The sequence below is a fragment of the Bos mutus genome, chromosome 7, assembly GCF_027580195.1.
Source record: "Bos mutus isolate GX-2022 chromosome 7, NWIPB_WYAK_1.1, whole genome shotgun sequence".
NCBI lineage: Eukaryota > Metazoa > Chordata > Mammalia > Artiodactyla > Bovidae > Bos > Bos mutus.
In genome coordinates this window covers 50,288,354-50,303,525 of record NC_091623.1, presented here as the reverse complement: position 1 = coordinate 50,303,525, position 15,172 = coordinate 50,288,354, and the positions used below count along the sequence as shown (strand labels likewise).

Sequence of the window (15,172 nt, the reverse complement as noted above, 5' to 3'; positions counted from 1 at the left end):
CCAAAACCATGTCTGTCTCCAGAGCCTCAGGTCTTAGGATTCTTTCCATTGCATGTGCAGAATCTCAGCTCAAGCAGACGCAGGTGAAGCACAAAAGAAGGATGTCTTTGCATCTGTAAATAGAAAGTCTAGGGGTGTACCTATGGCTAATTCATGTTGATGTTTGGTGGAAACCAACACAATATTGTAAAGCAATTATCCTTCAATTAAAAATAAATTTTTTTAAACTAAAAAGAAAAGTCTAGGGGTGGACATCAGACATAGCTAGATCTGGGACATGGTCTCTGGCTCTCTGCTGGTTCACTCTACTTTCTCCACTTGGGCTTCTTTTACAAGAAGGCCCTTGGCAGCCTTAAATTTACCCCCTGTCCTTCCTTTTCCCAAGCAGAAGGCAGAGTCTCTGCTCCAACAATTCAAATTCCTGTCCCAAGAATTGTCTGGTGGCCCACCCCAGTGAAGTGCCTACTCATGGATCTATTCCTAAGTCTGGGGGTGGCATGCCCTGAGTGGTTGTGCCCAAATCACACACCCATCCCAAAGCACTGTAGGGAAAGCTAGTTCCTACCCCAAGTAGCCACTGGGGCCACATGCCCTTGATACCACAGGCAAGAAAGGACAGAATGGTCTCTGTTGCCATAAGGAGGAATAGATGCTGAGTAGGCAGAAGCCACAGAGGCCCGTGACCTTGGGCCGCTGCAGCAGAGCCAGGTCTTGGTGTGGACAAGAAGTAATCTAGGTGCTTCATCTCACTTTCCAAAATGCCCTAGCCTCACTTAGTCCTGGAACCACTGTGGCCTGGCCAGAGGGACTTTGCAGACCCTCACCTGAGGGCCCTTGCTGGGGCTGCTGGGACTGAGAGGAGGCTAGAAATGGAGCCAGTTAGCAGGCTGCTTCCTTAGAGAAACTGTTCTCTATGGAAACTCCCGTTGTTCTGTGGCCGTTGTTAAGTAGCTCCCATTGTTCTGTGGCCTTTAGGCTAGCATCCCCCTCCCTGCCCCTCTGCCAGCCACTCCTTTCTCTCGCTGAGTCTCACCCCCACATCTCAGTCACCCACATGCTGTCAAAGTTGTCATCCCTGGAAGCCCCCGTTCTGTGTAGCCCCCACCTCCAGGACCAGAGAGGGCCAGGAGGGTGCTCAGATGGGCCTGGCCTGGACAGCTACCATTGCCAAAGCACTGATGTTTTCGGAGTGTCTTTGTGGCGGAGTCTTTCTGAAGTGTTAGTCCCAGAAGTGCCTGTCCCCTGAGCAGCAGGGCCCATCTGCACAAGCGGTGATTCCTCCCAGCCTTATCCTGGCGAGTCTTGGAGGTGTGACATGGGGTGCCTGGGCTGGCCTGGCAGCCCGCACAAAGCCTGGACTTTGTTGTCCTGATGACACGACTGATAGCCAGCCGCCTGGGCCAAGATGAAAGTAGCACTCAGCATGGCTGGACGGCCCTCCGTGGACTGGAGCCCACGTGGAACGTGTACCTAGGCGAGGGCATGGCCTGCGTGGCCTCTGCCTCAGGGGCCACCTGCTGCTGGAGGTTGTGCCCAGCTGAGGTCCCTGTGGGTCTCGGGCATGTCAAGGAAGCAGCTTGGTTCACCTAAGAGACTCCGAGACTGGAGGACCTATAATCCACCTCAGCGCCAGCTGTTGTCTTCAGGGGCCAGCAATGCCGAGGACTAACTGCAATACATTTATTCACTCTTGAGTCACTCCAGCAATGCTGAGCACTGACCGCCATAACATTATTCACTCTTCAGTCACTGACACGTGTCAGCATGTTTATTTGAACACATTTTAAAAAGCACATGGCCAGCACATTAGACCCATGAGTTCATAGATACTATCATTAAGAATGATACTAATTTTAAAATGTGAATTGATATGAAAAACATGACTAAGTGAATAGCTGTGCAGAGAGTTGTCAGGCCTGGAAATATGAAAATGATCCTGGAATGTGTCATTCAAAAAACACTGGAGTGAAGGGTTTCATGTCCTGAAGGCCCTGAGCCTGGTTCTTGGAGGGATGCAGGGGGCTGCACAGAGCAGGTGTGCAGAGGACAGGTGTGCACAGGGGAGCCTCACCCTTGTCACCATTCTGATACCTGGCATATAGGTGTCCCCAGCCCTGTGAAGACTTCTCCTGGTGGCTGCCCTCACTTCTTCACACTCCGCCTTGGCGATTCCTTGCACTGATACATGTGACCCAGGGCCCAGAGTGGAGGAGGTGGCATGAGCTGGGTTCTGGGTCACACACTATGTCCTGGCCTGGCTCCCCCAGCTCCCCACACTGCAGTGCACAAGTCACTCAACCAGGGTTGCCTCAAATGAAACAGGGAGGATAAGAGCAGCAGCAAGGTTGGACGCAGAGATTTGAGGGAAGAGGTAACCGTATCTGGGCTGTGAGTTTGTTTGGCACAAGGCAGCTGATTCACACCAGTGTCTTCCTGTCCACAAGTGAGGTGGTGCACTGTATGCACTTTATTAGGAAGCTCTGAGGTGGGTGGGCCTTGCCCAAGGGCTCTTGGATGGGTGACAGTTGGAGGGTCCCCACCTCTGGGACCCCTCTAGGTGGAGGATTTGGCTGCTTGGGCATCAGAACCACCTGGGCTGTCCACAAGCTGGCGTGAGATCTCGGCATCTGCATTTTCCAGGAATGCAGCTCCAATTGACAACCAGCCTTCCCCAGATGCTGAGGGCAGGGACAGATGTTCAGTGCTCACACCTGATCAGGATGACCCTACCCTCAGGGTGTGGTGTTGAAGAAGACTCTTGAGAGTCCCTTGGACTGCAGGGAGATCCAACCAGTCCATCCTAAAGGGAATCAGTCCTGAATATTCATTGTAAGGACTGATGCTGAAGCTGAAGCTCCAATACTTTGGCCACGTGATGCAAAGAACTGACTCATTTGAAAAGACCCTGATGCTGGGAAAGATTAAAGGCAGGAGGAGAAGGGGATGACAGAGGATGAGATGGTTGGATGGCATCACTAGCTCAATGGACATGAGTTTGAGCAAGCTCTGGGAGTTGGTGATGGACAGGGAAGCCTGGTGTACTGTGGTCCACGGGTCTCAAAGAGTTGGACACAACTGAGCAATTGAACTGAACTGAACTGAACCCCCAATGTGAGAGGTTTCAGCTTTAGAGGCAGAGGCTCACTGGCTTTTGCAAAGGTGGCCATGCCCAAGTGATGTCTTCACACAGGACTCAAGTTCTAACACCACTGCCTCCCTGACTGTCTTTTAGGACAGTGGCTGGGGAGGCCCTGCTCTGCATGGACGCCCAGCGCTGGCCATGTGCACTGGGCCAGCCTCTACTGCCTGTGACCTCAGTAGCCCCCGCATCCGGCCTGGGCCTTTCCTTACACAAGCTGCCTGGGTCTCTGCATGGAGAACCTCTCAAGTCAGAATCCATCATGGCTGTGGGCTACCCCAGACCATTTCAGAAGTCAATAAAAGCCCAATATTAGTTTGAATCCATGGAAGGGGTGGGGGCTATCTTGTCCCCCACCCAGTCAAACTAGGTGACCTAACACAGGTTAGGTCCTCTCTCTGAGCCTCAGTTTCCCCTTCTGTGACAACCATAGAACCCCTTCTATGTCCCCCTGCAGGTGACAATCAAACTGCTTTTCAGCAATCCTAGAGGGAACAAGATTCACAGTCGCATTTGTGCACATGCTACATGGTGCTGGCCGTGGATGAGGGCCCCACAAGTCCAGAGGCTGTGGCACAGGCCAGGACTGACCCAGAATGCCCAGTGGAGCCGCCGGTTTGGGCCTCAGATACACTCACACATCCTCCCAGCTTCTCTGACAAGAGCCTTTTCTCTGTCTACTCACGACTCCTGAGAGAAGCCAGAGAAAAACAGTATGTTTCTTTGTTTTATTATAACAAGGATGACTTCATCTTCCCTCATCTTCCCAGAAAAGACAACAACGAATTTGTTAAAGTTCAGCTGTGAGAACTTCCTCTTATAGCAGGAATGAGGGGTATTTAAAAGCAGCTTCTTGCTTCCTGGAGCTATTTGCAGCTGAGTGGCCCTGCTTGCTGTTGCCTGGGCCCTCCTGCTCCAGTGCTGCCATCCATCTGCAGGGGGAGGGGGCTGCAGCGCGTTCACCTGCCCAGTGCTCTGGGACCATCCCATGGGTTTTAATTACTTCCTTCAGATTTCCAAATTCAGGGAGAAGTGAAATTATTTCTCTGTCCATTAAGATCTTTCCTGCCTTTCGGCTGGAACCACCATCTTCCAGTAATTTGCCAAAATGAGCAACACGAAGAGGAAGAGGAGGGACACGTGCTGAATGACCTCTGGACCTTTTAGAAAACATGGGGTTGTTCCTTTGGCCACATACATGTGCATCTACCAGAAGGGTGATATTGTGGCTATCAAGGCAATCGGTACTGTTCAAGAAGGAATGCCCCACAAATGTTGCCATGGCAAAAGTGGATGAGTCTGCAGTGTTACCCAGCATGCTGTTGGCATCATTGTAAGCAAACAAGTTAAGGGCAAGATTCTTGCCAAGAGAATTAATGTGCGTATTGAGCATATTAAGGACTCTAACAGCCAAGATAGCTTCCTGAAATGTGTGAAGGAAAATGATCAGAAAAAGAAGGAAGTCAAAGAAAAAGGGCCTTGGGTTCAGCTGAAGCACCAGCCTGCTCCACCCAAAGAAGCACACTGCTTGAGGACGAATGGGAAGGAGCCTGAACTCCTGGGGCTGATTCCTACGAATCCATGGCATGTGGGTATAAAAATAAAGACCTAGACCATATGAATGTTTCTCTTAATTGAGTAGAGGTGTTGTGTCCCTTCCCCAAGGAAATGCTTAACACATTTTAATTGTGTCCAAATTCAGTGGGTGGTGCGTTTTTAAATTTAGTGTTTTTTCTTCCTAAAAGATGTAAGATAGCTTGGTGTTCAAGCTAATAAACTACTGTATCTATCTATCTATCTTTCCAGACCCCTGACAGATGTCTCTAGCTAGGAGCAAACGTCCTAGGGAGCGATGTCTGTGTGACCCCCAGGGAGGTGCAGCCAGTGCAAGGGTCTGGTCTCTGGTCTCTTAGAACACCGGGTCCCCTGAGGCACCCGAACGTGCCTCAGTGACCACAGAGGGCTTAATCAGGCCAGCCAGATGATGGGGACAGCAAGCTGGTGGCCTCCCTGAGTAGAGGGACAAGTGCCAGGAAGGAATGGAGGCTTGATGTGGCTGGCTCTTCTGAGCTCTTAAGTAAAGGCAGAAATGCTGATTCTCATGAAAACCCTTGTGTAAATAAGGTCAGCAGATCCACCATTTACAGGGGCGGGACACCTGGACCCCTGCTTGTCAACCTCTTGATTTACCTGGAGTGACCATTGTGGATGCACTTGGCAACTGCCCGCCTGGATCCATATGAGGGACAGAAGTGAACTGCGCCCTCCCTGGCCATGAATGAGTAGGTGAGAGAGCCACACAGGGACCACAGGCCTTGCCCAGGGACAAATTGCTCAGAGGATGTGTGAACGGCATGGGATCCCAGAAAGGGAGCTGTGGCCATTAGCAGGGCCGAGGGGATTGAGTCAGGCTCCCTGGAGGAGAGGACAGCAGGTTGAACTTCAGCCTCTGCCATCCAGGAAGAGAGTACAGCAGTGCAGAGGCCTGGAGGCAGGGAGGGTCCAGAGAGGCGGAACGGAATGTTGGTGGGCAGGTGGGAGGGCCAGAGGGCAAGAGGCCACACAAGTGGGGAGGAGATCCAGGTGGGCTCCAGCTCCCAGGAGGTGGGGGGAGCCTGGTAGGGATTCTGGAGAAGGGAGAATGTGGACCCAGTTCTTTTCAGGCTGGGGCAGGAAGTCCCTGGCTGAGCTTGACAGGAGGGTCTGAGGGGAGTCAGTGGGCAGCAGCGCCTGTGAGTTTTGCACACCCCAGACTGTTCTAACTGCTGGGGATCCCTACACCTCCATGCCCCCACTTCCTCAACCACCTCGTGATTCCTGGGCCCTGATCAAGACAGCTTAAGGTGCACTTGGCTAGCTCAGAGAGACCTGAGCTCAGAGAAAGGCCGGATAACCCAAGTGGCAGTGGAAGGCTAGGCAGCCGGGGCAGTTCCTGCCTGAAGGAGGCACAGAAGCAAGCCGGTGCAACCTCCTGGCCAGGAGCCTGAGTGCCTCTCATCACAGAGTGAGCAGCACCATGCCAACAGAGCAGTGACTCTACTTCTGACCCCAGTAGATCCACCAAGGGGGGCTATTATGAGCCCACTTTATAGATGTGGGAACTGAGGCTCATACAGGTGAGGAGGCTGTTCCACTACCAGGCAGTGAGGAAGACCCCCTCCCTGCTCCATGTAGCCCATGGAGCTCATCACCAAGCCTCCCAGGCTTGCCTCCCCAGATACTGAAACAAATCCCAGAAGCCACAGGGATAAAAAATAAAGCTTTTATTTTTGCCGACTGTTTGCTGTCTTTGAAAATGCCTGAGAAGCGTTTGTGAAGAGGTGTGGGTGACTCATGCAGAACATGGAGATGCGATTAGCTATTTTTGCCTCAGACTCCAAAGACAGATGGGCAGCATCCCTGAGGGTATGCAGGCAGTGGGGGCTGACCCTCAGCAGGGAGGCAGGGCAGTGGTTGCCATGCACACTGGCCTAGGCAATCCCAATGTTGTCAGCTTTGATGAAAGCAAATCCGTCAGCCCAGAAGGCTGGCTCGGGGTTTGCTGGGGTGTTGTCATCGCCAGGGTTATGTTGGGTTCCAAGGCCACAGGAGGTGGGGACCGTGGTCCTTGTTGATGTCCCCTTCCTTCCAGTCTACAGTGTCTGCATGTGAGGTTCCTCCTGCCCTGCCGCCTCCAGGTGAGCAGGCACCAGGCCTGGGACCTCATAAATGCTCACACCTTCCAGATTCACCTGAGGCCTGCCTTCAGGGCTCAGCCATGGAAGCTGAAAGTCCCAGGCTCTGTCATCACATTCGAGACTCAGGCCTGATAATGAGGAAGCCACAAACTTAAACTGAGAGTGGTTTCCTCCTCTGTTGCCGATGGGGTCCTCCCTCCCTAAGGAGGTTCTGGCGGTGGGGATCCCACTCCTGGGCTGGAGGGGGGCCCCAGGATGCCTGGAATGGGGAGCCATGGCCTGGGTCTCACCATGCGGCCCCTGAACCTGGAACCAGGGCCGTGGCTTCCAACTTGGTCTGTCTCCAACTCTCTGGGGCTCAGATAGCTCAGATGGTAAAAAAATCTGCCTGCAATGTGGGAGACCTGGGTTTCATCCCTGGGTTGGGAAGATGCCCTGGAGGAGGGCCTGGCAACCCACTCTAGTATTCTTGCCTGGAGAATCCCATGGACAGAGGAGCCTGGTGGGCTACGGTCCTTGGGGTCACAGAGAGTTGGACACAGCTGAGCAACTAAGTACCAATTCTCTGGGACTCAAGGGCCCTGATTTGGAACGGCTCTATAGTGCTTACAAGAGCCCATGCCCTCTAACTGGGCTCTAACTGGGCAGGGCCCACAAAAGGGTCGTCCCAACCCCACCCACTCACTAGAGAGAGACACACACCTCACAACCTGCGGTGAGGAGGGACCGAGAGCAGGGGGCCACCTCAGGGCTGCTTCCACAGCTCCCACCACACTCGGGACTCAGGCCTGATGAGGAGGAGAACAAGAGAGGGACGTGAGCGGCTGCCAGTGCAGCCCTTGGCTGAAGCACAGACAGTGGCTCGGCTGAGGCCTGGGACCAGGAGAGCCATCAGGAGGCTCAGCGGGAGAAAAACCTGGGCACGGCTGACTCTGGTCGATCACAGGAGGGTGGGGAGCCTCCCCGGATGGTTGCTCCCACAGATCCCAGGCGGGGCCCAGGCCAGGACAGGCAGGGCTGTGCCTCTCAGCTGGCTGGCGGGGGTTGGGGGAAGACTCAGCTGAAGAACAGCTAGCGCTTTCATTCCTGTGTCCTCGATTCACACATCTCAGTGACAAATGTGTTTTTCACACAGTCTTGAAATTCATTGTCTGTGGTAAATAAGACCCTTGTTTCCCCTCACAAAACGAGCCACTCTACTCCCTGGCAGCTGTCGCCTGGCAGGCCAGCCCCACGGGGCAGTACGGTCACCACTGGTAGCCTTGGCCACTGGCCAGGCACCCCTGAGCACTTTCTCTGCCCTCCTCTGTCTGCTGTTGCACCAGTCACCTCCTCGTGGCTGTTGTTTGTTCATTCATTCATTCCTTTATTTAGCCCTTCAGCAAGTGCTAGGTGAGCCCTGTTCCAGATGTCGGTGGTACAGCCTTGAGTAGGGCTGGCAAAGCCATACCCTCAAGAACTCATGGTCACATGGGGAGAACAGGGGCCAAGCAAGTAAATAAGATACAACTTCATGCCACAGGAATATGAAATGAGGAGGAAATGGCAACCAACTCCAGTATTCTTCCCTGAAAAATACAAAAGACAGAGGAGCCTGGTGGGCTACAGTCCATGGGATCTCAAAGAGTCGGACACGAGTGAATGACTAAGCACAGAACCAGTGTGGAGAATGACTGGGCAGTGAATACCATGTGAACCTGTGGTCAGAGAAGGCTTTGATCGGGGATAAGAGGGTAGCAGCCAGGTGAAGACCTGGGGGAAGGGTGTTCCCAGTGAGGGAAGCACAGAGCCCTGAGGTAGGAATAAGTGTAGTGTATGCAAGGAAAGGATTTGGGGCGAGGTTGGAGAGGTGAGCTTGGAGCCCAGTTGGTGGGACTTCACAGTCCATGAGAAGGACTTTAGAGGAGGTCCAGCCATTCCATGGGGTGTAATCAGAGATGGTTCTGATCAAGTTCCAGTGCTGCGCTGGGCACAGTCACTCACAACCTCTCCATGCTTATGTGGGCTTATCATCTGCACTGTGTTTGGGGGGAAACTCAGGCTCAGGGCCCACATACCCACCTGCCAACAGCTTCTCCTGTCCCAGCCTACCAGCCCTTCCCAAGTCTGTCTCTATAACCCCAGCTGCTCAGAGGACCCTTTCTTTACTCAGCTCCTCTTGTGGCCACCTCCAAATGCATTGGACCTGGCCCCTGTCTACTGCATTTCTGAAGGCTTCTTCTAGGAGGCAACACTGCAGCTGATCTTCAAAACGAACAGAAGGGTCTTCTAAAATGGAAGAAACATTGAAAACTTGACTCAGTGGTTAGAGTGTGGATACATATGTGGGGCACAGCAGGCAGGCATTACTGGAGTAGTCTTGCTTACAATTTTTCTAATAAAAACTCGTTTATTAAAATGCAAATATTCTGTAATGAAATTTTACATTTCTATCAGAATCACCATTATCACTTCCCACAACTTGAAAGTTTCCATGTAATGAAAACATGCAATGTTAATGTAATGAAAACAAACATTATTGATTTTTAAAAAGAATAAAACTACAAAAATATAAACACCAACATTTAGGTTGTAGGATCATGTAAGTATACTCCATTCTGTCTCTCCCACTGACTGCAGCTTAAAATCAAACAGGATGCAGGGAGTAGCTACTTTGAAAACTAAGTAATAACAGGCAGATTGGAGAAGAAAATCATAATTTGAAGTACCACCTAATTGTCAGTGAGCTTACCATTTTTCCTCCACTTGTGTTCCCCGTCTAAACTCAGGGCAGCCTGAAAACTAAAAGGGACATCAACAGTGACACAGAGAGCTTCGGGAGACATCTGCTGATTCTGGCTCAAGGAGCAAGTGAGCGGTCTCCTAGAGAGAGTAGGAAACTACATTTAAAAACATCTTTCCTGTGCTTTTATACTCCAGCTCACAAGCAATTCCACAACAGCATTTCATGGACCCTGCAAGAACCTAAAACTCTGAGGTAGGGGAGCCTTTCTCTCTGAACAGATGCATTATTGCCAAACTGAAGGCAGGATGAACATGGCACTTTTCTTTCTCTTTTGTCCTCCCATCGTTTAGCCCTAGATTCAGGCATAGTCATGGGAAGTGCATAGCAGAACTGGGAAAGTTGGGTAAGCAAAGCCCTAGCTTTCTGGCTTGAAGACCAAAAAAGGGAGCCCCAGGAGAGAGGAGGTCAGGAAAGCTACCTCATAAAGTTTTTTATTAACTTCTGGGCTAATGCCCAAGCTGCACAGGTTGGGATCTGACCCTAAAGAGTACATCATAGGTTTTGAACTTCCAGATGTACAAGCTGGATTTAGAAAAGGCAAAGGAGCCAGAGATCAAATTGCCAACATCCATTGGATCATAGAAAAAGCAAGAGAGTTCCAGAAAAACATTAGCTTCACTGACTATGCAAAAGCCTTTGACTATGTAGATCACAACAAACTGTGGAAAGTTCTTAAAGAGATGGGAATATCAGGCCACTTTACCTGCCTCCTAAGGAATCTGTATGCAGGTCAAGAAGCAACAGAACTGGACATGGAGGTGCCACCACCACAGGGGCACGTGTTTCTCTGGCCTGGTAACTCTGCTGCTCTGGAGGATTCTTGTGTGATTGATAAACCTCTGATGAAGCCCTGCCAGATGGGCACGAGTTATTACCACACAGAACAAAAGACTCTTCTCTACAACATTATGGGAGAACATGAAGAAGGGGTCCTTTGAGGGACAAAGCCAAAACCTTCCAAAGAGTAAACAACTTGAAGCCAATAGGCTGTGCCTTAAAAATTATGCATCCCAAGCAAAACACAAAAAGAATAAAAAGAAAAAGGAGTATTTAAATGAAGATGTGAATGGATTAATGGAATATCTAAGGCAAAACTCACAGACGGTTCACATGGTGAGATGATAGCAACAGTCTGGAAGTAAGGGAAAAAATTGTAGTTGCCTTAAAGAAAGACAATTGCTGGGAAGGAAGACGATTAAAAAGACAAGCAGCAAAGAAAAATGCAATATGTTTCCATTGTAGACAGCTGGCCATGGGATTGCAGATTGCCCTGCTGCCCTTGAGAATCAAGAAATGGGCACTGGAATATGTTACTGGTGTGGATCCACAAGTGCAAGGTTAAACTAGACCCAGCTCTTGGTGAACTTCCTTTTGCAAAATGTTTTGTTTGTGGGGAAATGGGACATCTGTCCAGATCTTGTCCTGATAATCCCAAAGGACTCTATGCTGATGGTGGTGGCTGCAGACTATGTGGCTCTGTGGAACATTTGAAGAAAGATTGTCCTAAAATTCAGATCAAATGGTCACAGTTGGTCACTGGGGCAAAAAGAATGAGTGCGGATTATGAAGAAATTTTGGATGTGCCTAAACCACAGAAACCCAAAACAAACATACCTAAAGTTGGTAACTTTTGATGATTAGTACTACTGTTTGTTCAACATTCTGAACTGGGCCTACTTCACAAGTTAGAGCTGGACTGCCCCTTGGAGGCCTGTATTGTATATATCAGTATAATTCAAGTATGGCCAAACCAGTTCCTGAGTTCAGTCCATCAAAGAGCTGGAGAAAATCACTGAAAAAAGTATAAGATGTTTAAAATGGATTTTCTAAAAGAATATATTTTTGACCAATAGAACTTAGGTATACCTAAATGGCTATATACCCAATTATACATCTTTTTTTGTAATCATCTTTTTCTTAAAAACAAAAATATACATTAATATAAACTATCCTTAAACATAGGATAACTGCTTTGCATTTGGAATTGCATTTGTGGCCCTATTATTTTCTTGGTTCAAATTATCAATTTATTATTATGTTAGAACTTTATTTACACTTGCCACAAATGTATTATTTTTAAAATATTAAATAAAAACTCATTTTGTATTAAAAAATGGACATGGAACAATGGACTGGTTCAAAGTCGGAAGAGTACATCAAGGCTGTATATTGTCACCCTGGTTATTTAACTTACATACAGAGTACATCATGCAAAATGCCGGGCTGGATGAAGCACAAGCTGGAATCAAGATTGCCATGAGAAATATCAATAACCTCAAATAAGCAGATGATACCACTCTAATGGCAGAAAACAAAGAGGAATTAAAGAGCATCTTGAAGGTGCAAGAGGAGTGAAAAACCTAAAATAGCATTCAAAAAACTAAGATCATGGCATCTGGTCCCATCACTTCATGGCAAATAGATGGGGGAAAAATGGAAACAGTGGCAGGTTTTATTTTGGGGGGCCCCAAAACCACTGCAGATTGAATGCAGCCATGAAATTAAAAGATGCTTGCTCCTTGGAAGAAAAGCTATGACAAACCTACTTCAGTTCAGTTCAGTCACTCAGTCATGTCTTTGCAACCTCTTTGCAACCTCATGGACTGCAGCACGCCAGGCCTCCCTGTCCATCACCAACTCCTGGAGTTTACTCAAATTCATGTCCATCAAGCTGGTGATGCCATCCAACCATCTCATCCTCTGTCATCCCCTTCTCCTCCTGCCTTCAATCTTTCCCAGCATCAGGGTCTTCTCAAATGACTCAGGTGGCCAAAGTATTGGAGTTTCAGCTTCAGTATCAGTCCTTCCAATGAATATTCAGGACTGATTTCCTTTAGAATGGACTGGTTGGATCTCCTAGCTGTCCAAGGGACTCTCCAGAGTTTTCTCCAATACCACAGTTCAAAAACATCAGTTCTTGGCGCTCAGCTTTCTTTATAGTCCAACTCTCACATCCAGACATGACTACTAGAAAAAACCATAGCTTTGACTAGAAAGACCTTTGTTGGCAAAGAAATGTCTCTGCTTTTTAATAAGCTGTCTAGTTTGGTCATAACTTTTCTCCCAAGGAGCAAGCATCTTTTCATTTCATGGCTGCAGTCACCATCTGCAGTGATTTTGGAGCCCCCCCAAAATAAAGTTTATCACTGTTTCCACTCTTTCCCCATCTATTTGCCATGAAGTAATGGGACCAGGAGAAGGAAATGGCAACCCATTCCAGTATTCTTGCCTAGAGGATCCTGTGGACAGAGGAGCCTGGTGGGCTGCTGTCCATAAGGTTGCACAGAGTTAGACATGACTGAAGTGACTTAGCATGCATGCATGCATGCATTGAGAAGGAAATGGAAACCCACTCTAGTATTCTTGCCTGGAGAATTCCAGGGACAGAGGAGCCTGGTGGGCTGCCATCTATGGGGTCGCACAGAGTCGGACACGACTGAAGTGACTTAGCAGCTTAGCGGCAATGGAACCAGATGACAAACCTAGACAGCATATTAAAAAGCAGAGACATCACTTTGCCAACAAAGGTCTGTATAGTCAAAGCTATGGTTTTTCCAGTAGTCATGTACAGATAGGAGAGTTGGACCTTAAAGAAAGCTGAGTGCCAAAGAATTGATGTTTTCAGACTGTGGTATTGGAGAAGACTCTTGAGAGTCCCTTGGACTGCAAGGAGATCAAACCAGTCAATCCTAAAAGAAATCAACCCTGAATATTCAATGGAAGTACTGATGCTAAAGCTGAAGCTCCAATACTTTGGCCACCTGATGTGAAGAACTGGCTCACTGGGAAGGACCCTGATGCTGGGAAAGATTGAGGGCAGGAAGAGAAGGGGGAGACAGAGGATGAAATAGTTGGATGGCATCACCAATTCAATGGACATGAGTTTGAGCAAACTCCTGGAGATAGTGAAGGATATGGAGGCCTGGCATGCTATAGTCCATGGGGTTGCAAAGAGTTGGACATGACTTAGAAACTGAACAGCAACAAACCAAAGTACAAAATAGACTGCTGTCCATGTCTCAGATTAGCTGCTGCATGGCACACAAATTTGAACATCAACTTAATGGCTTTGAAAATAAAACTAACATTAAAACCACAACCCCATCAGAGCTTTAGGAAAAAGCCCCTCTGAATCAATTGCCTATCAAAACAATAACATACATATTCTCCACGGGATTTTTAAAAGAATCAGAATTTGTAAACGTAGTATTCAAAATGTCTATAACACCATCCAAAATTACTTTACCTGTGAAGAACTAGGAAATCTCAACTCACATGAGAAAAGATAGTGAATAGATGCCAATGCTAAGATAAAACCTAGCAAACTCATATTATCTGACAAAGACTTTAAGCAAGCTATTGTAAAAATGCTCCAACAAGTAAGGGGAAACACTTCTGAAACAAATAGAAAGATAGACTATATCAGCAAAGAAATAAGAGATATAAAAGAACCAAATGGAAATCTTAGAACTGAAAAAAATAACAATAATCCAAATCTAACAGAACTGGAAATGAGAGGGAAAATGATCAGTGATACTGAAGGTAGTTTGGTAGAAATTATCCAGTCTGAACAATGGAGAGAAATTGAAAGAAAAATTAACAGAGCTTCAGGCACCTCTAGAATAACAGCAGAAGTCTAACACTTATGTCACTAGAGTCCCAAAAGGATAGGAGAAAAAGTGTAATTCAGAAGAAGTGTTTGAAGAAACAATGGCTTAAAGCATCTCAATTTAATCAAAGATATTGTCACCCTGCTTATTTAACTTATATGCAGAGTACATCATGAGAAACGCTGGACTGGAAGAAACACAAGCTGGAATCAAGATTGCCGGGAGAAATATCAATAACCTCAGCTATGCAGATGACACCACCCTTATGGCAGAAAGTGAAGAGGAACTCAAAAGCCTCTTGATGAAAGTGAAAGAGGAGAGTGAAAAAGTTGGCTTAAAGCTCAACATTCAGAAAACAAAAATCATGGCATCTGGTCCCATCACTTCATGGGAAATAGATGGAGAAACAGTGGAAACACTGTCAGACTTTATTTTTCTGGGCTCCAAAATCACTGCAGATGGTGACTGCAGCCATGAAATTAAAAGACGCTTACTCCTTGGAAGGAAAGTTATGACCAACCTAGATAGCATATTGAAAAGCAGAGACATTACTTTGCCAACAAAGGTTCATCTAGTCAAGGCTATGGTTTTTCCTGTGGTCATGTATGGATGTGAGAGTTGGACTGTAAAGAAGGCTGAGCACCGAAGAATTGATGCCTTTGAACTGTGGTGTTGGAGAAGACTCTTGAGAGTCTCTTGGACTGCAAGGAGATCCAACCAGTCCATTCTGAAGGAGATCAGCCCTGGGATTTCTTTGGAAGGAATGATGCTAAAGCTGAAACTCCAGTACTTTGGCCACCTCATGCGAAGAGTTGACTCATTGGAAAAGACTCTGATACTGGGAGGGATTGAGGGCAGGAGGAGAAGGGGACGACAGAGGATGAGATGGCTGGATGGCATCACTGACTCAATGGACATGAGTCTGGGTGAACTCTGGGAGTTGGTGATTGACAGGGAGGCC

At 48.1% G+C, this 15,172-nt stretch overlaps 1 protein-coding gene and 2 pseudogenes across 2 annotated transcripts in view; all 3 read left to right on the top strand.

Moving 5' to 3' along the window:
- RASGEF1C (RasGEF domain family member 1C) overlaps positions 1 to 15,172 on the top strand; it is a 128,716-nt gene that overhangs the window by 51,262 nt on the left and 62,282 nt on the right. The gene's annotated exons all lie outside the window — the stretch shown is intronic.
- Positions 4,248 to 4,751, top strand: LOC106701079 (large ribosomal subunit protein eL21-like; annotated as a pseudogene).
- LOC102268269 (zinc finger CCHC domain-containing protein 9 pseudogene) lies at positions 10,051 to 11,235 on the top strand (annotated as a pseudogene).